This window comes from Phyllobates terribilis, unplaced genomic scaffold, assembly GCF_046119375.1.
Source record: "Phyllobates terribilis strain yellow unplaced genomic scaffold, ASM4611937v1 Scaffold_377__1_contigs__length_1856515, whole genome shotgun sequence".
NCBI classification, from domain to species: domain Eukaryota; kingdom Metazoa; phylum Chordata; class Amphibia; order Anura; family Dendrobatidae; genus Phyllobates; species Phyllobates terribilis.
In genome coordinates this window covers 287,806-313,001 of record NW_027363137.1, presented here as the reverse complement: position 1 = coordinate 313,001, position 25,196 = coordinate 287,806, and the positions used below count along the sequence as shown (strand labels likewise).

The following is a 25,196-nucleotide window of genomic DNA, read 5'->3' as shown; positions in this document are numbered from 1 at the left end:
GAAGTCAGTGTTCCAGCAGAAGGAGACAACGTTTCAGAAAAGGCATTGTAGCAAACCAAAAAAGAAATTTTAAGCGCAGCAGAGTAACCAGCGCACATACCTGTTAGCTCAGGTGAGTTTAAAAGGCTGCTGTTGATAACAAGGGCATTTGCTAAATAGATGGTGTGTGTGCAACAATATACTGAAAGGTCAATTATATTGTGCAGCTTATCTCACCACCTGTAGTTATTTAGGTGAAAGCTCCAAAATGCTTGCCTAATATGTCTGTTTATCCAAAAGGAAGTAAAAAGGGAGAGCTAGAAAGATAGCATTGCATCACATTACATGGCAATGCAATGCACAGTTGCTGAAGTTGAACCAAAATGAGCTTGTAATCTGGCTTCTGCAACTTTGAACATGAAAAATCCAATGAGGAGAAGAAAAGCAAAGCCAAAGAGTCCATCCCAAAATCCGACAAACAAGCAAAATGAACAAAAAACATTGAATTCAATTCTTTCTGATTTTAGAAACTGCATTAAAGAAGGGGTGCACCGGTCCTGGAGATACTGCAATACCAGGTCAATGCGTGGAGTGGACAGAGCAAGCTCTTTTTCCATCTCCCTGTTCTAAAAATCCATTTAATATATGGTCCCCAGATAGGGGACGTATCAGATATTAAACTGATAAGAACAGATACTACACTTGATCTTAGCCAAAAGGCCGAGAAGCGATAACCAGAATTGGTTTCAAACTACGGAGCCACCCAAGGATCCTGAAAAGTCCATTTGTGGAGATGAGCTCCTGGACTCCCGTTAAGAAGACATGTTGTCAACCTCTAGATCCCTTACATGCCTGCACTTTTCGGCTTGCTGCTGCTGCAATCCACGCGTTTTAGATCTGCATAACTCCACCTCTTTAAACACAGCACCTTCACCCCCTGCTGTTCCCACCCGCCTCAACACCGTTGGAAGGGAGGAGAACCAATTAAGGCGGGGGGTGGGGTGGAACGAGCAGCTGTCTACCCTTAGCAGGAGGGCTCCTGATTACATACCTCTCCTGCTGCTGCTGCTGCTGGCTGTCCAGCAGCAGACTGAAGGTGGCTGCTGCTGTGCACAGGTATATAAAGGCTCAGAGCCTATTATGACACGCGCAGCCAGCGTTCCATTGCCACATTCCATCTACTGCAGGCAGGATACCTGGCTGGCTGAATGTCGCTGAGAAGCTCACAGAGACCGCCATAAGCAACAGTTTAACAGAATGCCACAGACTAATCAACCAAACTTTTTGGGTTGGGTTCTCTTTTATAGTCTGCAGGCATTAAATGAAAGAAGTCAGTGTTCCAGCAGAAGGAGACAACGTTTCAGAAAAGGCATTGTAGCAAACCAAAAAAGAAATTTTAAGCGCAGCAGAGTAACCAGCGCACATACCTGTTAGCTCAGGTGAGTTTAAAAGGCTGCTGTTGATAACAAGGGCATTTGCTAAATAGATGGTGTGTGTGCAACAATATACTGAAAGGTCAATTATATTGTGCAGCTTATCTCACCACCTGTAGTTATTTAGGTGAAAGCTCCAAAATGCTTGCCTAATATGTCTGTTTATCCAAAAGGAAGTAAAAAGGGAGAGCTAGAAAGATAGCATTGCATCACATTACATGGCAATGCAATGCACAGTTGCTGAAGTTGAACCAAAATGAGCTTGTAATCTGGCTTCTGCAACTTTGAACATGAAAAATCCAATGAGGAGAAGAAAAGCAAAGCCAAAGAGTCCATCCCAAAATCCGACAAACAAGCAAAATGAACAAAAAACATTGAATTCAATTCTTTCTGATTTTAGAAACTGCATTAAAGAAGGGGTGCACCGGTCCTGGAGATACTGCAATACCAGGTCAATGCGTGGAGTGGACAGAGCAAGCTCTTTTTCCATCTCCCTGTTCTAAAAATCCATTTAATATATGGTCCCCAGATAGGGGACGTATCAGATATTAAACTGATAAGAACAGATACTACACTTGATCTTAGCCAAAAGGCCGAGAAGCGATAACCAGAATTGGTTTCAAACTACGGAGCCACCCAAGGATCCTGAAAAGTCCATTTGTGGAGATGAGCTCCTGGACTCCCGTTAAGAAGACATGTTGTCAACCTCTAGATCCCTTACATGCCTGCACTTTTCGGCTTGCTGCTGCTGCAATCCACGCGTTTTAGATCTGCATAACTCCACCTCTTTAAACACAGCACCTTCACCCCCTGCTGTTCCCACCCGCCTCAACACCGTTGGAAGGGAGGAGAACCAATTAAGGCGGGGGGTGGGGTGGAACGAGCAGCTGTCTACCCTTAGCAGGAGGGCTCCTGATTACATACCTCTCCTGCTGCTGCTGCTGCTGGCTGTCCAGCAGCAGACTGAAGGTGGCTGCTGCTGTGCACAGGTATATAAAGGCTCAGAGCCTATTATGACACGCGCAGCCAGCGTTCCATTGCCACATTCCATCTACTGCAGGCAGGATACCTGGCTGGCTGAATGTCGCTGAGAAGCTCACAGAGACCGCCATAAGCAACAGTTTAACAGAATGCCACAGACTAATCAACCAAACTTTTTGGGTTGGGTTCTCTTTTATAGTCTGCAGGCATTAAATGAAAGAAGTCAGTGTTCCAGCAGAAGGAGACAACGTTTCAGAAAAGGCATTGTAGCAAACCAAAAAAGAAATTTTAAGCGCAGCAGAGTAACCAGCGCACATACCTGTTAGCTCAGGTGAGTTTAAAAGGCTGCTGTTGATAACAAGGGCATTTGCTAAATAGATGGTGTGTGTGCAACAATATACTGAAAGGTCAATTATATTGTGCAGCTTATCTCACCACCTGTAGTTATTTAGGTGAAAGCTCCAAAATGCTTGCCTAATATGTCTGTTTATCCAAAAGGAAGTAAAAAGGGAGAGCTAGAAAGATAGCATTGCATCACATTACATGGCAATGCAATGCACAGTTGCTGAAGTTGAACCAAAATGAGCTTGTAATCTGGCTTCTGCAACTTTGAACATGAAAAATCCAATGAGGAGAAGAAAAGCAAAGCCAAAGAGTCCATCCCAAAATCCGACAAACAAGCAAAATGAACAAAAAACATTGAATTCAATTCTTTCTGATTTTAGAAACTGCATTAAAGAAGGGGTGCAACGGTCCTGGAGATACTGCAATACCAGGTCAATGCGTGGAGTGGACAGAGCAAGCTCTTTTTCCATCTCCCTGTTCTAAAAATCCATTTAATATATGGTCCCCAGATAGGGGACGTATCAGATATTAAACTGATAAGAACAGATATTACACTTGATCTTAGCCAAAAGGCCGAGAAGCGATAACCAGAATTGGTTTCAAACTACGGAGCCACCCAAGGATCCTGAAAAGTCCATTTGTGGAGATGAGCTCCTGGACTCCCGTTAAGAAGACATGTTGTCAACCTCTAGATCCCTTACATGCCTGCACTTTTCGGCTTGCTGCTGCTGCAATCCACGCGTTTTAGATCTGCATAACTCCACCTCTTTAAACACAGCACCTTCACCCCCTGCTGTTCCAACCCGCCTCAACACCGTTGGAAGGGAGGAGAACCAATTAAGGCGGGGGGTGGGGTGGAACGAGCAGCTGTCTACCCTTAGCAGGAGGGCTCCTGATTACATACCTCTCCTGCTGCTGCTGCTGCTGGCTGTCCAGCAGCAGACTGAAGGTGGCTGCTGCTGTGCACAGGTATATAAAGGCTCAGAGCCTATTATGACTAGAGATGAGCGGTGTTCGACTAGAACTGTTCGCCAATCTCAAATTCGAGCTGTTTTGGGCGGTGTTCGAGTTGTTCGACGAACCCGAACGATTTGCAAAAAATTCGGCTGTTCGAGGTTATGTTCGATAACTGTTCGTGCACCAAAAGCGTGTCCTGCATGTCTGGCGCTATTTAGAGCACCAATCATGCAGGGATTGTCTGCCACTCACTGTAATGCCACAGCCATGGTGGTTGTGGCATTACAGTGATTGCCCAAATCGATGGGAACAGTGCCAACAGTGAAACATGAAAAGCCGGCAATTCAGCAGCGGCATACACCTGTACCCGACAATTTAGAACCGAAAGAATAGAGCTTCACACATAGATTAGATAGATATAAACATGTCAGCCACATATATAAGAAGTACAGTGAAAGTGCTGCTTACTGTACTTGTCATTTAGCGTAAAGGATTTATCAAAAAAAATAATAGTGTTTTCATGCACCGTCTCTTTAAAAAAGCCGGCCGGCAATTCAGCAGCGGTACCCGACAATTTAGAATAGAAAGAATAGAGAATCACACATAGATTAGATAGATAGAAACATGTCAGTCACATATATATGAAGTACAGTGACAGTGCTGCTTACTGTACTTGTCATTTAGCGTAAAGGATTTATCAAAAAAAATAATAGTGTTTTCATGCACTGTCTCTTTAAAAAAGCCGGCCGGCAATTCAGCAGCTGTACCCGACAATTTAGAACAGAAAGATAGAGCATCACACATAGATTAGATAGATAGAAACAAGTCAGTCACATATATATGAAGTACAGTGATAGTGTTGGTTACTGTACTTGTCATTTAGTATTAAAACAAAGGATTTATTATTAAAAAAATTGGCGTGGGGTTCCCCTTAATTTTAGGCTCTAGCGGAGGTTAAGCAGACGGCTGGGGCAGATGTTTGAAGCCTGGGAAGGGGGTAATACCCACGGAGCTTCCCAGGCTACTAATATCAGCCCCCAGCTGAATACATAGCCTTTACTAGCTATTAAAATGGGGGACCCCCCGAAAAAAATGACGTGGGGTCCCCCCTAATTTAATAGCTAGCAAAGGCTAGGCAGACAGCTGGGGGCTGATATTAATAGCCCAGGAAGGGAGCCATGAATATTGGCCCCCTCCCAGGCTAGAAACACCAGCCGTCAGCCGCCCCAGAAATGGCGCATTCATAGGATGCGCCAATTCTGGCACTTAGCCTCGCTCTTCCACGCTGCCCTGGTGCGGTGGCAGGGGGTAATAGGGTTGGGGTTGATGTCAGCTTATAATGCCAGCTGACATCAAGCCCAGGTTAGTAATGGAGAGGCGTCTATAAGACACCCCCATTACTAACCCCATAGTCAAAGTTAAAAAAAACACAAACACCCAGAATAAAGTCCTTTAATTGAAATAAAGACACAATCCTTTATTGTTCTAAATTAAACCATACTTACCGTCACGCCCATTCCAGCTGAAGCCAACGATCTCCTGCAATAAAAGAAAAATAATAAAGCAACCTCATCCTTACCTTTCCATGGTTCCCACGACAGCTTCAGCTCTGCTACATCGAGATGACAGGCTGGACCGCAGCAGAACGCTGCCATCCAGCCTCTCATCCCGCAGACACTGAGAAGCGCAGGCTTGCTTGCGCTGCTCAGCGTCTCTCTGTGACGACATCCAGATGAGCCGAGTTCATGTCCAATGAACTCGGCTCACCTCATGCACGTCACTGACAGCGTGGGAAAATTCTCCTACACTCAGCGCTTCAGTGTGAGAATTCTCCCACGCTGAAGCGCTGAGTGCAGGAGAATTCTCCCACGCTGTCAGTGACGTGCATAAGGTGAGCTCATGTCCAATGAACTCAGCTCACCTCCTGCTCGTCACTGACAGCGTGGGAGAATTCTCCTGCACTCAGCGCTTCAGTGTGAGAATTCTCCCACGCTGAAGCGCTGAGTGCAGGAGAATTTTCCCACGCTGTCAGTGACGTGCATGAGGTGAGCCGAGTTCATTGGACATTAACTCGGCTCATCTGGATGCCCTCACAGAGAGACACTGTGGAGCGCAAGCAAGCCTGCGCTTCTCAGTGTCTGCGGGATGACAGGCTGGATGGCAGCGTTCTGCTGCGGTCCAGCCTGTCATCTCGATGTAGCAGAGCTGAAGCTGTCATGGGAACCATGGAAAGGTAAGGATGATGTTGCTTTATTATTTTTCTTTTATTTCAGGAGATCGTTGGCTTCAGCTGGAATGGGCGTGATGGTAAGTATGGTTTAATTTAGAACAATAAAGAATTGTGTGTTTATTTCAATTAAAGGACTTTTTTCTGGGTGTTGTGTTTTTTTTAAATACTTTACTAGAAATTCATGGTGTTCATGTCTAATATTGGCGTGACCCCATGAATTTCGGGCTTAGGGCCAGCTGATAATGCCAAGCTGGCCCTAACCCCTTTATTACCCAGTGAGCCACCGCATCAGGGCCCTGGATGAGTTGGGTACAGCGCCAGAAGATGGCGCTTCTATGAACGCGCCATTTTCCGGGGTGGCTGCGGACTGCAATTTGCAGCGGGGGTGGCCCAGAAAGCTTGGGTCTCCCTGCGCTGCGGATTCCAGCCCCCAGCTGCCTAGTTGTACCTGGCTGGACACAAAAACAGGGCGAAGCCCCACGTCAATTTTCTTTAAATTATTTCATGAAATAATTAAGAAAAAAAGGGCTTCCCTATATTGTTGTGTCCGGCCAGGTACAAATAGGCAGCTGGTGGTTGGGGGCAGCCCGTTCCTGCCTGCTGTACCTGGCTGGACACAAATATAGTGCGAAGCCCCACGTCAATTTTTTTTAAATTATTTCATGAATTTCCTGAAATAATTTAAAAAAATTGAAGTGGGGCTTCGCACTATATTTGTGTCCAGCCAGGTACAGCAGGCAGGAACGGGCTGCCCCCATCCACCAGCTGCCTATTTGTACCTGGCCGGACACAACAATATAGGGAAGCCCTTTTTTTCTTAATTATTTCATGAATTTCATGAAATAATTAAAAAAAAAGTACGTGGGGCTTCGCCCTATTTTTGTGTCCAGCCAGGTACAACTAGGCAGCTGGGGGCTGGAATCTGCAGAGCAGGGAGGCCCAAGCTTTCTGGGCCCCCCCCCCGCTACAAATTGCAGTCCGCAGCCACCCCGGAAAATGGCGCGTTCATAGAAGCGCCATCTTCTGGCGCTGTACCCAACTCATCCAGGGCCCTGGTGCGGTGGCTCACTGTGTAATAAAGGGGTTAGGGCCAGCTTGGTATTATCAGCTGGCCCCAAGCCCAAAATTCATGGGGTCACGCCAGTATTAGACATGACCGCCATGAATTTCTAGTAAAGTATTTAAAAAAAACACAACACCCAGAATAAAGTCCTTTAATTGAAATAAAGACACAATTCTTTATTGTTCTAAATTAAACCATACTTACCATCACACCCATTCCAGCTGAAGCCAACGATCTCCTGCAATAAAAGAAAAATAATAAACCAACCTCATCCTTACCTTTCCATGGTTCCCACGACAGCTTCAGCTCTGCTACATCGAGATGACTGGCTGGACCGCAGCAGAACGCTGCCATCCAGTCTGTCATCCCGCAGACACTGAGAAGCGCAGGCATGCTTGCGCTCCTCACTGTCTCGCTGTGACGGCATAAAGATGAGCCGAGGTCATGTCCAATGAACTCGGCTCACCTCATGCACGTCACTGACAGCGTGGGAAAATTCTCACGCTGAAGTGCTGAGTGCAGGAGAATTCTCCCACGCTGTCAGTGATGTGCATGAGGTGAGCTCATGTCCAATGAACTCAGCTCACCTCCTGCAGGTCACTGACAGCGTGGGAAAATTCTCCTGCACTCACCGCTTCAGCGTGAGAATTTTCCCACGCTATCAGTGACGTGCATGAGGTGAGCCGAGTTCATTGGACATGAACTCGGCTCATCTGGATGTCGTCACAGAGAGACGCTGAGCAGCGCAAGCAAGCCTGCGCTTCTCAGTGTCTGCGGGATGACAGGCTGGATGGCGGCGTTCTGCTGCGGTCCAGCCTGTCATCTCGATGTAGCAGAGCTGAAGCTGTCGTGGGAACCATGGAAAGGTAAGGATGAGGTTGCTTTATTATTTTTCTTTTATTGCAGGAGATCGTTGGCTTCAGCTGGAATGGGCGTGATGGTAAGTATGGTTTAATTTAGAACAATAAAGGATTGTGTCTTTATTTCAATTAAAGGACTTTATTCTGGGTGTTTGTGTTTTTTTTAACTTTGACTATGGGGTTAGTAATGGGGGTGTCTTATAGACGCCTCTCCATTACTAACCTGGGCTTGATGTCAGCTGGCATTATAAGCTGACATCAACCCCAACCCTATTACCCCCTGCCACCGCACCAGGGCAGCGTGGAAGAGCGAGGCTAAGTGCCAGAATTGGCGCATCCTATGAATGCGCCATTTCTGGGGCGGCTGACGGCTGGTGTTTCTAGCCTGGGAGGGGGCCAATATTCATGGCTCCCTTCCTGGGCTATTAATATCAGCCCCCAGCTGTCTGCCTAGCCTTTGCTAGCTATTAAATTAGGGGGGACCCCACGTCATTTTTTGGGGGGGGTCCCCCATTTTAATAGCTAGTAAAGGCTATGTATTCAGCTGGGGGCTGATATTAGTAGCCTGGGAAGCTCCGTGGGTATTACCCCCTTCCCAGGCTTCAAACATCTGCCCCAGCCGTCTGCTTAACCTCCGCTAGAGCCTAAAATTAAGGGGAACCCCACGCCAATTTTTTTAATAATAAATCCTTTATTTTAATACTAAATGACAAGTACAGTAACCAACACTATCACTGTACTTCATATATATGTGACTGACATGTTTCTATCTATCTAATCTATGTGTGATGCTCTATCTTTCTGTTCTAAATTGTCGGGTACCGCTGCTGAATTGCCGGCCGGCTTTTTTAAAGAGACAGTGCATGAAAACACTATTATTTTTTTAAATAAATCCTTTACACTAAATGACAAGTACAGTAAGCAACACTATCACTGTACTTATTATATATGTGACTGACATGTTTCTATCTATCTAATCTATGTGTGAAGCTCTATTCTTTCTGTTCTAAATTGTCGGGTACCGCTGCTGAATTGCCGGCCGGCTTTTTTAAAGAGACGGTGCATGAAAACACTAATATTTTTTTTAATAAATCCTTTACACTAAATGACAAGTACAGTAACCAACACTGTCACTGTGATTCTTATATGTGTGACTGACATGTTTCTATCTATCTAATCTATGTGTGATGCTCTATTCCTTCTTGTCTAAATTGTCGGGTACCGGTGTATGCCGCTGCTGAATTTGCCGGCCGGCTTTTTTAAACAGAGTGTCTTCTGAGCAGTTTGTCAGCTTTTGGACACCTTTGCAGGTGTTTTCTATGTGTTTCTATGTGTTTTTGTTTGCCTGCCATTGGTTTTAACGGTGTTCGACGGTGTTCTAAGGTGTTCGACGAACAGTTCAACGAACAGTTCCTCGAACATCCCGGTGTTCGACGAACCGAACCGAACCCGAACACTACGGGGGTGGCTCAACACTAATTATGACACGCGCAGCCAGCGTTCCATTGCCACATTCCATCTACTGCAGGCAGGATACCTGGCTGGCTGAATGTCGCTGAGAAGCTCACAGAGACCGCCATAAGCAACAGTTTAACAGAATGCCACAGACTAATCAACCAAACTTTTTGGGTTGGGTTCTCTTTTATAGTCTGCAGGCATTAAATGAAAGAAGTCAGTGTTCCAGCAGAAGGAGACAACGTTTCAGAAAAGGCATTGTAGCAAACCAAAAAAGAAATTTTAAGCGCAGCAGAGTAACCAGCGCACATACCTGTTAGCTCAGGTGAGTTTAAAAGGCTGCTGTTGATAACAAGGGCATTTGCTAAATAGATGGTGTGTGTGCAACAATATACTGAAAGGTCAATTATATTGTGCAGCTTATCTCACCACCTGTAGTTATTTAGGTGAAAGCTCCAAAATGCTTGCCTAATATGTCTGTTTATCCAAAAGGAAGTAAAAAGGGAGAGCTAGAAAGATAGCATTGCATCACATTACATGGCAATGCAATGCACAGTTGCTGAAGTTGAACCAAAATGAGCTTGTAATCTGGCTTCTGCAACTTTGAACATGAAAAATCCAATGAGGAGAAGAAAAGCAAAGCCAAAGAGTCCATCCCAAAATCCGACAAACAAGCAAAATGAACAAAAAACATTGAATTCAATTCTTTCTGATTTTAGAAACTGCATTAAAGAAGGGGTGCACCGGTCCTGGAGATACTGCAATACCAGGTCAATGCGTGGAGTGGACAGAGCAAGCTCTTTTTCCATCTCCCTGTTCTAAAAATCCATTTAATATATGGTCCCCAGATAGGGGACGTATCAGATATTAAACTGATAAGAACAGATTTTTTTTTTTTTTTTTTTTTACAAAACCATTCAGGTTTAAAACAATAATGCAGAATAAAAGGTCGTCTCCTCATCTGAAAAAAACAACCATTCCACAATCATTTATCGTTTAAAACTCATCATGATGGTTTCTTTTATTATCCAGTTAAATTGAAAAAATGCAATATACACATCAGAAAAAAACAAAATTACAGACTAATTATATGTTTCCATTTCTGGAATTTCCATACTCCCTCTGCATCCATCCCACCTTTCATATCACATTTATAATAGAAATATAACTTCTCAAGGACCATTTTAACACAATCATCCACCTCAAAACGCTCATTTTTAAACACATACAAGTTCCGGCAATTCCACAAAACCTCCTTCACACAAGCCAAAAACAGCCACAAAATCCTATCCTTTTCACGGTTTAACATGCATAACCCAAACATGACAATTTCAAAATTCAAACGTTTCACCCCAGTCAATTCCATACATAACCCACCCAATTTAGCCCAAACATCCTTCGCAAACCTACATGACCATAGAACATGATGGACCTCTTCATTACACCCACACCGCTCTCTCGGACACCTTTCAGACACCGCCAACCCTTTCCTTTTTTGTACACTCCTCACAGGTAAAATCCCATGCAAAGACATCCAAACTAAATCTTTCTGTTTGTTAGACATATCATGTTTGACCAGCTTACACCAGACATCCTCCGCTTCAGCTGACCTTAACCCATTAATTTCACACATCCTATTATCCGCACACATCCTTTTCACCATGCTTTTATTCTTCAGAAAACTCACCATCTGAACTTTCTCAAGATGACATTTTTTGATAAAACATTCCAATTGTAGGTACCAATAAGGGCATACATAAGCAGTAGGTTTACAGTTATCATAATTCATCCATTTTAACCGATGGAAGACGGAGCCTCCAAGGTATCTACACATACATGCAGCCTTGGATTGCTTTAATAAAAGTCCTGCAAAAAAACTAATACAATTCAGACCAATAAAAGTCTCGATGTTAGGGAATCCTAGGCCACCATTCCTTTTACACCTATGAAGAAATTCCCTCTTGGCCTTCTCTATATTACTGCCCCAAAGGAACACAAAAAGTAATCTATTAATCTTCTTCAAAACTCCAACAGATGGGGGAAAAATCAAAGCTACATAAATAAGCATAGGGAGAATGATACTTTTAATGATTAAAATTTTCCCAGTAAAGGACAGATCACGCAGACGCCATAATTCCAATTTCCTTGCAATTTTACCACCCAGATCCTCCCAACTCTTGTCCCCTTTTAAACTCTCATCCAGACACACCCCCAACACTTTAATCCCCCCTTCCACACATTCCATATCTGCATCACTCACTTTTTTACTACTAAAAAATCCCTTAACCTTACTTTTTCCCAATTTATTTTGAAAGCAGAGGCCACACAAAAACATTGGACTAACCATTTAACCCTTGCGACATCACTCTCAGAATCACACAACACACACACATCATCCATATAACCAATCACTTTAATAGCCTTACCATCACAGCCAGGGATCAAAAACCCCTTTAAAACTGTATCCCTTCTAATAAGCTGGAGAAGAGGCTCCATCACACAAATAAACATGATTGGAGAAAGCGGGCATCCCTGCCTCACCCCTGACAATATTTCAAAAGACTCAGATAAAAAACCATTCACCTGCACCACACTTCTAGCACCCTCATACATTCCCATAATCAATCTAACCAAGCGCTCTGGAAAGCCCATCTTCAACAACACATTAAACAAAAACACATGAGCCACACAATCAAAGGCCTTTTCAAAGTCAAGCGCACATACAATCACACCTTTCTTTCTACTCTTACAATCCTCTAGCACATCCCTCACCAGACAAATGTTCTCTTGTATCCTCCGTTCAGGCACTGCACACACTTGTTCCTCCTCAATCACAGATGCTATCACTTCTCTCATACGACAAGCCAAAATTTTCGCAAAAATCTTATAATCAGCATTAAGCAGCGTAATTGGTCTCCAGTTGGCTAGCCTCTTTCTATCACCTTTTTTAAACAATAACACAACCAAACCTCCCTTCATACACTCAGGCATACTCACTCCGGCAAACAAGGATTTCATGACTTCAAACAGATCCTGAGAAACAACGTCCCAATATTTTGCATAAAAATCACATGGGATTCCATCCTGCCCAGGGGATTTGTTCTTCGGAGACTTGGAGATCACACCCAACAATTCTTTCTCTGTTAAATCATCCATCAAAGCCTGACTTTCACTTTCTGTAACAAAATTTCCAAGTACCTGCAAAAACTCATTCTCGTTCCCCAAATCACACTTTTTCTCCCCATACAAGCCTTTATAAAAATTAACCACTTCCTTGATCACTCCCTCACCATGTACCTCATCACCCTTATCATTCACTAACACATGCATATCCCGTTTACCACCACACATTTTCTTAAAAAAGAAGCGCGTACATTTCTCATTCTGTTCCCTAAACTTCACTCTCGACCGGAATATGATTTCCTTTCCTCGTCCAAACATCCAATCACCCATTTCGTTCTTCATTTTAACCAACTCACTTTTAACATCTATACCCATAGCTCTACATTCATGCAAAAAGGAAATCCTCCTATTTATTTGTGTATATAATAATCTCTTCTTTTTAGCCTTAATATAGCCAATTTTCCTGAAAAAATCCCTAATTCTAACCTTGACCCACACCCACCATTCCAAGATATTGCAAAAATCCCTTTTCCTCCTCACCCAACCATGGTATTTTTTTGAAAAACACCTGAAAACTTGCTTGTCATCCAGAACACTCACATTCATCCGCCACCTCCCTTTGCCATAGAAAAAACCATCCACCTCAAACACCCCAAGCAAACACTCATGATCAGAGAAGCAAACTTTCTCTTGGGAATACTTAACACATTTAACTGCCGGTGAGGAAACAAAAAAATAGTCCAGTCTAGACTCGGCATGGCCATCATCTGAATGATATGTAAAAGGTCCCGGCTTCTCCGACACAGCATCCCTAAGGGAGAAGTCTTTAGTCATTTGGTTCCATAGATTACCTGTAACATCCACTTTAGATTGCCATGAACCTGCCCTTGCTTCTTTTGAAAAAATACAGTTAAAGTCACCAATAACAAAAACAGGCAACTTGCCATGCAAAAAAAAAGTCAATTTTTTGAAGAGTGATAAGCGCTCATTTTTATCCACATTTGCATATATGCAAATTAGTTTAAAGTCCCAACCAAGGTATGATAGAGTGATACAAGCACATCTTCCTTCCAGAATAATAGTTTTCTGTTTTAAGCGAATGTCTCTGTTTTGGATAAGGATTCCAATGCCATCATTTCTGTTAGTATTAGAAAAGGACCACACTGCCTCCCCATACAGCCACTCATTTTGTTTAGGAAATTTAGATAAACCACATTCTTGAACACATATAATGTCACAGCCCTTAGATGCCAAATAGTCCAGAACAGTGGCACGCTTTGTCGCTGATGCAAACATACGTACATTCTGGGAGATTATTTTCAGCCGCAGGACCATAGGTGTCAATGCAGGTTATGGAGACCGGGAAGACCAGAAAAGGAAATCAACATGTCTCAGGCCACCTCAGAAAATTCAAATAGGCTCTCCAAGCCTGCCACATCCTTTTCCTCTAAGAAACCTTCACTAGGTGATATGGGAGTGGCCTTATAAGGTTCATTCAAATGTGAATCCTCCCCAGAGTCAGATAGGACGGAAAAAGGGTTGTGAGACTCAAAAGACTCAAATTTCTTCTTTCGTAACCTCTTTACAGTTTTACCAGTCTTCTTCTGTTTGGCCAAGGCTTTACAAACGATGGCAGCATTTTCAGCTGAAGGCATCCTGGCAGCCTCTATTTCCTCTGGAGAAACTGACCACTGTATGTCAACGGAACTTGGGGCAGACATCTCCTCAGAGCTTTCCACCTCCTCAATTACCTCACTGAGAGCCGTCTCAGCCCCTGACCCAGAAGGCAACTCTACAGGTGGTGCCACACCCACGTCAGGCTGCACCTGGTCTCCAAGATTTCCCTCTACAGTGATATCATGCACCTCAGCCACAGTGGGAATAAAATCCACCACTTCCTCCACCATTGTAGTAGTTTCAGGAACAACACGAGGGATTTCAGTAGGGCCCTCCTGTGCCTGAGGAGCCCCCTGTCTCTCCCCCCATGTCCTACGTCTCTCAGTATTAAGACGCGCCAAAAAAACCTGACGGCTAACATTAGGACATGATCTACAAGTGTGGCCATTTTCACCACATAAGTCACATATTGCAGGATAGGGACATTCAAAGGCTTCATGCCCTGATTTTTTACAATTCCTACAAGTTACATCAGAGGTACATTCCGCAGCTATATGGCCATAACAAAAACATTTCCTACAAAAAGAGGGCTGACCAGGATAATGTAGGAATCCTCTATTTCCTCCAATGGAGAAATTTGCAGGTGGGTGCATGGTTCCACCAATACCCTCAGGGTCAGATTTGAAACGAGCCCAAAATTTCACATTCCCATTGAAAACAGCAAAAATATTCTTTTGCATGATTCCCCCCCTTATTACTGAGCAATACTGTGATAAGAAAGCTCTAATCAAAGGGATCTCCACAAACGGGTTATACATGTGTACAGTAATGGGCCTTTCAATATTAGAAAACAAAGGCTTAGGGATTATAAATTGTAAATACTCATGATGTCTTTTCTCTTTTAAACGCTGAAAGAAAGTCAAACAGTCTGCTTCCAAGTAGAAAGAAGTGTCATAATTACCAGCTTTAGGAAACTCCTGGATACAAAAAATCTTCTCCAGTTTAAATCCCGTCAATTCCATCACTATATTCCGGACAATAAATTCCAAGCCGATGTTATGTCTGTGGTCCTCAATAACCTCCAATCGCACGGTATTCTTTACAGCCGCCATTGTAATGCCCAAGGCACGGATCGCTTTCTCCACCACACGAGCCGAAAATACGCACCCCTCAGCCCAGACCGAGGCAAACACCCCGATCTGAGCCAAAAGGCCGAGAAGCGATAACCAGAATTGGTTTCAAACTACGGAGCCACCCAAGGATCCTGAAAAGTCCATTTGTGGAGATGAGCTCCTGGACTCCCGTTAAGAAGACATGTTGTCAACCTCTAGATCCCTTACATGCCTGCACTTTTCGGCTTGCTGCTGCTGCAATCCACGCGTTTTAGATCTGCATAACTCCACCTCTTTAAACACAGCACCTTCACCCCCTGCTGTTCCCACCCGCCTCAACACCGTTGGAAGGGAGGAGAACCAATTAAGGCGGGGGGTGGGGTGGAACGAGCAGCTGTCTACCCTTAGCAGGAGGGCTCCTGATTACATACCTCTCCTGCTGCTGCTGCTGCTGGCTGTCCAGCAGCAGACTGAAGGTGGCTGCTGCTGTGCACAGGTATATAAAGGCTCAGAGCCTATTATGACACGCGCAGCCAGCGTTCCATTGCCACATTCCATCTACTGCAGGCAGGATACCTGGCTGGCTGAATGTCGCTGAGAAGCTCACAGAGACCGCCATAAGCAACAGTTTAACAGAATGCCACAGACTAATCAACCAAACTTTTTGGGTTGGGTTCTCTTTTATAGTCTGCAGGCATTAAATGAAAGAAGTCAGTGTTCCAGCAGAAGGAGACAACGTTTCAGAAAAGGCATTGTAGCAAACCAAAAAAGAAATTTTAAGCGCAGCAGAGTAACCAGCGCACATACCTGTTAGCTCAGGTGAGTTTAAAAGGCTGCTGTTGATAACAAGGGCATTTGCTAAATAGATGGTGTGTGTGCAACAATATACTGAAAGGTCAATTATATTGTGCAGCTTATCTCACCACCTGTAGTTATTTAGGTGAAAGCTCCAAAATGCTTGCCTAATATGTCTGTTTATCCAAAAGGAAGTAAAAAGGGAGAGCTAGAAAGATAGCATTGCATCACATTACATGGCAATGCAATGCACAGTTGCTGAAGTTGAACCAAAATGAGCTTGTAATCTGGCTTCTGCAACTTTGAACATGAAAAATCCAATGAGGAGAAGAAAAGCAAAGCCAAAGAGTCCATCCCAAAATCCGACAAACAAGCAAAATGAACAAAAAACATTGAATTCAATTCTTTCTGATTTTAGAAACTGCATTAAAGAAGGGGTGCACCGGTCCTGGAGATACTGCAATACCAGGTCAATGCGTGGAGTGGACAGAGCAAGCTCTTTTTCCATCTCCCTGTTCTAAAAATCCATTTAATATATGGTCCCCAGATAGGGGACGTATCAGATATTAAACTGATAAGAACAGATACTACACTTGATCTTAGCCAAAAGGCCGAGAAGCGATAACCAGAATTGGTTTCAAACTACGGAGCCACCCAAGGATCCTGAAAAGTCCATTTGTGGAGATGAGCTCCTGGACTCCCGTTAAGAAGACATGTTGTCAACCTCTAGATCCCTTACATGCCTGCACTTTTCGGCTTGCTGCTGCTGCAATCCACGCGTTTTAGATCTGCATAACTCCACCTCTTTAAACACAGCACCTTCACCCCCTGCTGTTCCCACCCGCCTCAACACCGTTGGAAGGGAGGAGAACCAATTAAGGCGGGGGGTGGGGTGGAACGAGCAGCTGTCTACCCTTAGCAGGAGGGCTCCTGATTACATACCTCTCCTGCTGCTGCTGCTGCTGGCTGTCCAGCAGCAGACTGAAGGTGGCTGCTGCTGTGCACAGGTATATAAAGGCTCAGAGCCTATTATGACACGCGCAGCCAGCGTTCCATTGCCACATTCCATCTACTGCAGGCAGGATACCTGGCTGGCTGAATGTCGCTGAGAAGCTCACAGAGACCGCCATAAGCAACAGTTTAACAGAATGCCACAGACTAATCAACCAAACTTTTTGGGTTGGGTTCTCTTTTATAGTCTGCAGGCATTAAATGAAAGAAGTCAGTGTTCCAGCAGAAGGAGACAACGTTTCAGAAAAGGCATTGTAGCAAACCAAAAAAGAAATTTTAAGCGCAGCAGAGTAACCAGCGCACATACCTGTTAGCTCAGGTGAGTTTAAAAGGCTGCTGTTGATAACAAGGGCATTTGCTAAATAGATGGTGTGTGTGCAACAATATACTGAAAGGTCAATTATATTGTGCAGCTTATCTCACCACCTGTAGTTATTTAGGTGAAAGCTCCAAAATGCTTGCCTAATATGTCTGTTTATCCAAAAGGAAGTAAAAAGGGAGAGCTAGAAAGATAGCATTGCATCACATTACATGGCAATGCAATGCACAGTTGCTGAAGTTGAACCAAAATGAGCTTGTAATCTGGCTTCTGCAACTTTGAACATGAAAAATCCAATGAGGAGAAGAAAAGCAAAGCCAAAGAGTCCATCCCAAAATCCGACAAACAAGCAAAATGAACAAAAAACATTGAATTCAATTCTTTCTGATTTTAGAAACTGCATTAAAGAAGGGGTGCACCGGTCCTGGAGATACTGCAATACCAGGTCAATGCGTGGAGTGGACAGAGCAAGCTCTTTTTCCATCTCCCTGTTCTAAAAATCCATTTAATATATGGTCCCCAGATAGGGGACGTATCAGATATTAAACTGATAAGAACAGATACTACACTTGATCTTAGCCAAAAGGCCGAGAAGCGATAACCAGAATTGGTTTCAAACTACGGAGCCACCCAAGGATCCTGAAAAGTCCATTTGTGGAGATGAGCTCCTGGACTCCCGTTAAGAAGACATGTTGTCAACCTCTAGATCCCTTACATGCCTGCACTTTTCGGCTTGCTGCTGCTGCAATCCACGCGTTTTAGATCTGCATAACTCCACCTCTTTAAACACAGCACCTTCACCCCCTGCTGTTCCCACCCGCCTCAACACCGTTGGAAGGGAGGAGAACCAATTAAGGCAGGGGGTGGGGTGGAACGAGCAGCTGTCTACCTTTAGCAGGAGGGCTCCTGATTACATACCTCTCCTGCTGCTGCTGCTGCTGGCTGTCCAGCAGCAGACTGAAGGTGGCTGCTGCTGTGCACAGGTATATAAAGGCTCAGAGCCTATTATGACACGCGCAGCCAGCGTTCCATTGCCACATTCCATCTACTGCAGGCAGGATACCTGGCTGGCTGAATGTCGCTGAGAAGCTCACAGAGACCGCCATAAGCAACAGTTTAACAGAATGCCACAGACTAATCAACCAAACTTTTTGGGTTGGGTTCTCTTTTATAGTCTGCAGGCATTAAATGAAAGAAGTCAGTGTTCCAGCAGAAGGAGACAACGTTTCAGAAAAGGCATTGTAGCAAACCAAAAAAGAAATTTTAAGCGCAGCAGAGTAACCAGCGCACATACCTGTTAGCTCAGGTGAGTTTAAAAGGCTGCTGTTGATAACAAGGGCATTTGCTAAATAGATGGTGTGTGTGCAACAATATACTGAAAGGTCAATTATATTGTGCAGCTTATCTCACCACCTGTAGTTATTTAGGTGAAAGCTCCAAAATGCTTGCCTAATATGTCTGTTTATCCAAAAGGAAGTAAAAAGGGAGAGCTAGAAAGATAGCATTGCATCACATTACATGGCAATGCAATGCACAGTTGCTGAAGTTGAACCAAAATGAGCTTGTAATCTGGCTTCTGCAACTTTGAACATGAAAAATCCAATGAGGAGAAGAAAAGCAAAGCCAAAGAGTCCATCCCAAAATCCGACAAACAAGCAAAATGAACAAAAAACATTGAATTCAATTCTTTCTGATTTTAGAAACTGCATTAAAGAAGGGGTGCACCGGTCCTGGAGATACTGCAATACCAGGTCAATGCGTGGAGTGGACAGAGCAAGCTCTTTTTCCATCTCCCTGTTCTAAAAATCCATTTAATATATGGTCCCCAGATAGGGGACGTATCAGATATTAAACTGATAAGAACAGATACTACACTTGATCTTAGCCAAAAGGCCGAGAAGCGATAACCAGAATTGGTTTCAAACTACGGAGCCACCCAAGGATCCTGAAAAGTCCATTTGTGGAGATGAGCTCCTGGACTCCCGTTAAGAAGACATGTTGTCAACCTCTAGATCCCTTACATGCCTGCACTTTTCGGCTTGCTGCTGCTGCAATCCACGCGTTTTAGATCTGCATAACTCCACCTCTTTAAACACAGCACCTTCACCCCCTGCTGTTCCCACCCGCCTCAACACCGTTGGAAGGGAGGAGAACCAATTAAGGCGGGGGGTGGGGTGGAACGAGCAGCTGTCTACCCTTAGCAGGAGGGCTCCTGATTACATACCTCTCCTGCTGCTGCTGCTGCTGCTGGCTGTCCAGCAGCAGACTGAAGGTGGCTGCTGCTGTGCACAGGTATATAAAGGCTCAGAGCCTATTATGACACGCGCAGCCAGCGTTCCATTGCCACATTCCATCTACTGCAGGCAGGATACCTGGCTGGCTGAATGTCGCTGAGAAGCTCACAGAGACCGCCATAAGCAACAGTTTAACAGAATGCCACAGACTAATCAACCAAACTTTTTGGGTTGGGTTCTCTTTTATAGTCTGCAGGCATTAAATGAAAGAAGTCAGTGTTCCAGCAGAAGGAGACAACGTTTCAGAAAAGGCATTGTAGCAAACCAAAAAAGAAATTTTAAGCGCAGCAGAGTAACCAGCGCACATACCTGTTAGCTCAGGTGAGTTTAAAAGGCTGCTGTTGATAACAAGGGCATTTGCTAAATAGATGGTGTGTGTGCAACAATATACTGAAAGGTCAATTATATTGTGCAGCTTATCTCACCACCTGTAGTTATTTAGGTGAAAGCTCCAAAATGCTTGCCTAATATGTCTGTTTATCCAAAAGGAAGTAAAAAGGGAGAGCTAGAAAGATAGCATTGCATCACATTACATGGCAATGCAATGCACAGTTGCTGAAGTTGAACCAAAATGAGCTTGTAATCTGGCTTCTGCAACTTTGAACATGAAAAATCCAATGAGGAGAAGAAAAGCAAAGCCAAAGAGTCCATCCCAAAATCCGACAAACAAGCAAAATGAACAAAAAACATTGAATTCAATTCTTTCTGATTTTAGAAACTGCATTAAAGAAGGGGTGCACCGGTCCTGGAGATACTGCAATACCAGGTCAATGCGTGGAGTGGACAGAGCAAGCTCTTTTTCCATCTCCCTGTTCTAAAAATCCATTTAATATATGGTCCCCAGATAGGGGACGTATCAGATATTAAACTGATAAGAACAGATACTACACTTGATCTTAGCCAAAAGGCCGAGAAGCGATAACCAGAATTGGTTTCAAACTACGGAGCCACCCAAGGATCCTGAAAAGTCCATTTGTGGAGATGAGCTCCTGGACTCCCGTTAAGAAGACATGTTGTCAACCTCTAGATCCCTTACATGCCTGCACTTTTCGGCTTGCTGCTGCTGCAATCCACGCGTTTTAGATCTGCATAACTCCACCTCTTTAAACACAGCACCTTCACCCCCTGCTGTTCCCACCCGCCTCAACACCGTTGGAAGGGAGGAGAACCAATTAAGGCGGGGGGTGGGGTGGAACGAGCAGCTGTCTACCCTTAGCAGGAGGGCTCCTGATTACATACCTCTCCTGCTGCTGCTGCTGCTGCTGGCTGTCCAGCAGCAGACTGAAGGTGGCTGCTGCTGTGCACAGGTATATAAAGGCTCAGAGCCTATTATGACACGCGCAGCCAGCGTTCCATTGCCACATTCCATCTACTGCAGGCAGGATACCTGGCTGGCTGAATGTCGCTGAGAAGCTCACAGAGACCGCCATAAGCAACAGTTTAACAGAATGCCACAGACTAATCAACCAAACTTTTTGGGTTGGGTTCTCTTTTATAGTCTGCAGGCATTAAATGAAAGAAGTCAGTGTTCCAGCAGAAGGAGACAACGTTTCAGAAAAGGCATTGTAGCAAACCAAAAAAGAAATTTTAAGCGCAGCAGAGTAACCAGCGCACATACCTGTTAGCTCAGGTGAGTTTAAAAGGCTGCTGTTGATAACAAGGGCATTTGCTAAATAGATGGTGTGTGTGCAACAATATACTGAAAGGTCAATTATATTGTGCAGCTTATCTCACCACCTGTAGTTATTTAGGTGAAAGCTCCAAAATGCTTGCCTAATATGTCTGTTTATCCAAAAGGAAGTAAAAAGGGAGAGCTAGAAAGATAGCATTGCATCACATTACATGGCAATGCAATGCACAGTTGCTGAAGTTGAACCAAAATGAGCTTGTAATCTGGCTTCTGCAACTTTGAACATGAAAAATCCAATGAGGAGAAGAAAAGCAAAGCCAAAGAGTCCATCCCAAAATCCGACAAACAAGCAAAATGAACAAAAAACATTGAATTCAATTCTTTCTGATTTTAGAAACTGCATTAAAGAAGGGGTGCACCGGTCCTGGAGATACTGCAATACCAGGTCAATGCGTGGAGTGGACAGAGCAAGCTCTTTTTCCATCTCCCTGTTCTAAAAATCCATTTAATATATGGTCCCCAGATAGGGGACGTATCAGATATTAAACTGATAAGAACAGATACTACACTTGATCTTAGCCAAAAGGCCGAGAAGCGATAACCAGAATTGGTTTCAAACTACGGAGCCACCCAAGGATCCTGAAAAGTCCATTTGTGGAGATGAGCTCCTGGACTCCCGTTAAGAAGACATGTTGTCAACCTCTAGATCCCTTACATGCCTGCACTTTTCGGCTTGCTGCTGCTGCAATCCACGCGTTTTAGATCTGCATAACTCCACCTCTTTAAACACAGCACCTTCACCCCCTGCTGTTCCCACCCGCCTCAACACCGTTGGAAGGGAGGAGAACCAATTAAGGCGGGGGGTGGGGTGGAACGAGCAGCTGTCTACCCTTAGCAGGAGGGCTCCTGATTACATACCTCTCCTGCTGCTGCTGCTGCTGGCTGTCCAGCAGCAGACTGAAGGTGGCTGCTGCTGTGCACAGGTATATAAAGGCTCAGAGCCTATTATGACACGCGCAGCCAGCGTTCCATTGCCACATTCCATCTACTGCAGGCAGGATACCTGGCTGGCTGAATGTCGCTGAGAAGCTCACAGAGACCGCCATAAGCAACAGTTTAACAGAATGCCACAGACTAATCAACCAAACTTTTTGGGTTGGGTTCTCTTTTATAGTCTGCAGGCATTAAATGAAAGAAGTCAGTGTTCCAGCAGAAGGAGACAACGTTTCAGAAAAGGCATTGTAGCAAACCAAAAAAGAAATTTTAAGCGCAGCAGAGTAACCAGCGCACATACCTGTTAGCTCAGGTGAGTTTAAAAGGCTGCTGTTGATAACAAGGGCATTTGCTAAATAGATGGTGTGTGTGCAACAATATACTGAAAGGTCAATTATATTGTGCAGCTTATCTCACCACCTGTAGTTATTTAGGTGAAAGCTCCAAAATGCTTGCCTAATATGTCTGTTTATCCAAAAGGAAGTAAAAAGGGAGAGCTAGAAAGATAGCATTGCATCACATTACATGGCAATGCAATGCACAGTTGCTGAAGTTGAACCAAAATGAGCTTGTAATCTGGCTTCTGCAACTTTGAACATGAAAAATCCAATGAGGAGAAGAAAAGCAAAGCCAAAGAGTCCATCCCAAAATCCGACAAACAAGCAAAATGAACAAAAAACATTGAATTCAATTCTTTCTGATTTTAGAAACTGCATTAAAGAAGGGCTGCACCGGTCCTGGAGATACTGCAATACCAGGTCAATGCGTGGAGTGGACAGAGCAAGCTCTTTTTCCATCTCCCTGTTCTAAAAATCCATTTAATATATGGTCCCCAGATAGGGGACGTATCAGATATTAAACTGATAAGAACAGATACTACACTTGATCTTAGCCAAAAGGCCGAGAAGCGATAACCAGAATTGGTTTCAAACTACGGAGCCACCCAAGGATCCTGAAAAGTCCATTTGTGGAGATGAGCTCCTGGACTCCCGTTAAGAAGACATGTTGTCAACCTCTAGATCCCTTACATGCCTGCACTTTTCGGCTTGCTGCTGCTGCAATCCACGCGTTTTAGATCTGCATAACTCCACCTCTTTAAACACAGCACCTTCACCCCCTGCTGTTCCCACCCGCCTCAACACCGTTGGAAGGGAGGAGAACCAATTAAGGCGGGGGGTGGGGTGGAACGAGCAGCTGTCTACCCTTAGCAGGAGGGCTCCTGATTACATACCTCTCCTGCTGCTGCTGCTGCTGGCTGTCCAGCAGCAGACTGAAGGTGGCTGCTGCTGTGCACAGGTATATAAAGGCTCAGAGCCTATTATGACACGCGCAGCCAGCGTTCCATTGCCACATTCCATCTACTGCAGGCAGGATACCTGGCTGGCTGAATGTCGCTGAGAAGCTCACAGAGACCGCCATAAGCAACAGTTTAACAGAATGCCACAGACTAATCAACCAAACTTTTTGGGTTGGGTTCTCTTTTATAGTCTGCAGGCATTAAATGAAAGAAGTCAGTGTTCCAGCAGAAGGAGACAACGTTTCAGAAAAGGCATTGTAGCAAACCAAAAAAGAAATTTTAAGCGCAGCAGAGTAACCAGCGCACATACCTGTTAGCTCAGGTGAGTTTAAAAGGCTGCTGTTGATAACAAGGGCATTTGCTAAATAGATGGTGTGTGTGCAACAATATACTGAAAGGTCAATTATATTGTGCAGCTTATCTCACCACCTGTAGTTATTTAGGTGAAAGCTCCAAAATGCTTGCCTAATATGTCTGTTTATCCAAAAGGAAGTAAAAAGGGAGAGCTAGAAAGATAGCATTGCATCACATTACATGGCAATGCAATGCACAGTTGCTGAAGTTGAACCAAAATGAGCTTGTAATCTGGCTTCTGCAACTTTGAACATGAAAAATCCAATGAGGAGAAGAAAAGCAAAGCCAAAGAGTCCATCCCAAAATCCGACAAACAAGCAAAATGAACAAAAAACATTGAATTCAATTCTTTCTGATTTTAGAAACTGCATTAAAGAAGGGGTGCACCGGTCCTGGAGATACTGCAATACCAGGTCAATGCGTGGAGTGGACAGAGCAAGCTCTTTTTCCATCTCCCTGTTCTAAAAATCCATTTAATATATGGTCCCCAGATAGGGGACGTATCAGATATTAAACTGATAAGAACAGATACTACACTTGATCTTAGCCAAAAGGCCGAGAAGCGATAACCAGAATTGGTTTCAAACTACGGAGCCACCCAAGGATCCTGAAAAGTCCATTTGTGGAGATGAGCTCCTGGACTCCCGTTAAGAAGACATGTTGTCAACCTCTAGATCCCTTACATGCCTGCACTTTTCGGCTTGCTGCTGCTGCAATCCACGCGTTTTAGATCTGCATAACTCCACCTCTTTAAACACAGCACCTTCACCCCCTGCTGTTCCCACCCGCCTCAACACCGTTGGAAGGGAGGAGAACCAATTAAGGCGGGGGGTGGGGTGGAACGAGCAGCTGTCTACCCTTAGCAGGAGGGCTCCTGATTACATACCTCTCCTGCTGCTGCTGCTGCTGGCTGTCCAGCAGCAGACTGAAGGTGGCTGCTGCTGTGCACAGGTATATAAAGGCTCAGAGCCTATTATGACACGCGCAGCCAGCGTTCCATTGCCACATTCCATCTACTGCAGGCAGGATACCTGGCTGGCTGAATGTCGCTGAGAAGCTCACAGAGACCGCCATAAGCAACAGTTTAACAGAATGCCACAGACTAATCAACCAAACTTTTTGGGTTGGGTTCTCTTTTATAGTCTGCAGGCATTAAATGAAAGAAGTCAGTGTTCCAGCAGAAGGAGACAACGTTTCAGAAAAGGCATTGTAGCAAACCAAAAAAGAAATTTTAAGCGCAGCAGAGTAACCAGCGCACATACCTGTTAGCTCAGGTGAGTTTAAAAGGCTGCTGTTGATAACAAGGGCATTTGCTAAATAGATGGTGTGTGTGCAACAATATACTGAA

At 44.4% G+C, this 25,196-nt stretch overlaps 10 non-coding genes and 1 pseudogene across 10 annotated transcripts; all 11 read right to left on the bottom strand.

Annotated features, from left to right (window-relative positions):
* Window positions 1–520: 520 nt before the first annotated feature.
* Window positions 521–711, bottom strand: LOC141223785 (U2 spliceosomal RNA). Its single transcript, XR_012291337.1, has one exon. It is a non-coding gene; the product is annotated as a U2 spliceosomal RNA (small nuclear RNA).
* A 1,115-nt stretch (window positions 712–1,826) lies between these two features.
* Window positions 1,827–2,017, bottom strand: LOC141223774 (U2 spliceosomal RNA). Its single transcript, XR_012291327.1, has one exon. It is a non-coding gene; the product is annotated as a U2 spliceosomal RNA (small nuclear RNA).
* Window positions 2,018–3,132: 1,115 nt separating this feature from the next.
* Window positions 3,133–3,323, bottom strand: LOC141223736 (U2 spliceosomal RNA). The gene has a single exon (XR_012291296.1). It is a non-coding gene; the product is annotated as a U2 spliceosomal RNA (small nuclear RNA).
* Window positions 3,324–10,036: 6,713 nt separating this feature from the next.
* Window positions 10,037–10,239, bottom strand: LOC141223760 (U2 spliceosomal RNA; annotated as a pseudogene).
* A 6,143-nt stretch (window positions 10,240–16,382) lies between these two features.
* LOC141223763 (U2 spliceosomal RNA) lies at window positions 16,383–16,573 on the bottom strand. Its single transcript, XR_012291319.1, has one exon. It is a non-coding gene; the product is annotated as a U2 spliceosomal RNA (small nuclear RNA).
* Window positions 16,574–17,688: 1,115 nt separating this feature from the next.
* On the bottom strand, window positions 17,689–17,879 carry LOC141223751 (U2 spliceosomal RNA). The gene has a single exon (XR_012291310.1). It is a non-coding gene; the product is annotated as a U2 spliceosomal RNA (small nuclear RNA).
* A 1,115-nt stretch (window positions 17,880–18,994) lies between these two features.
* LOC141223739 (U2 spliceosomal RNA) lies at window positions 18,995–19,185 on the bottom strand. Its single transcript, XR_012291299.1, has one exon. It is a non-coding gene; the product is annotated as a U2 spliceosomal RNA (small nuclear RNA).
* Window positions 19,186–20,303: 1,118 nt separating this feature from the next.
* On the bottom strand, window positions 20,304–20,494 carry LOC141223727 (U2 spliceosomal RNA). The gene has a single exon (XR_012291288.1). It is a non-coding gene; the product is annotated as a U2 spliceosomal RNA (small nuclear RNA).
* A 1,118-nt stretch (window positions 20,495–21,612) lies between these two features.
* LOC141223716 (U2 spliceosomal RNA) lies at window positions 21,613–21,803 on the bottom strand. Its single transcript, XR_012291277.1, has one exon. It is a non-coding gene; the product is annotated as a U2 spliceosomal RNA (small nuclear RNA).
* A 1,115-nt stretch (window positions 21,804–22,918) lies between these two features.
* On the bottom strand, window positions 22,919–23,109 carry LOC141223707 (U2 spliceosomal RNA). The gene has a single exon (XR_012291269.1). It is a non-coding gene; the product is annotated as a U2 spliceosomal RNA (small nuclear RNA).
* Window positions 23,110–24,224: 1,115 nt separating this feature from the next.
* On the bottom strand, window positions 24,225–24,415 carry LOC141223704 (U2 spliceosomal RNA). Its single transcript, XR_012291266.1, has one exon. It is a non-coding gene; the product is annotated as a U2 spliceosomal RNA (small nuclear RNA).
* Between the last annotated feature and the right edge of the window lie 781 nt (window positions 24,416–25,196).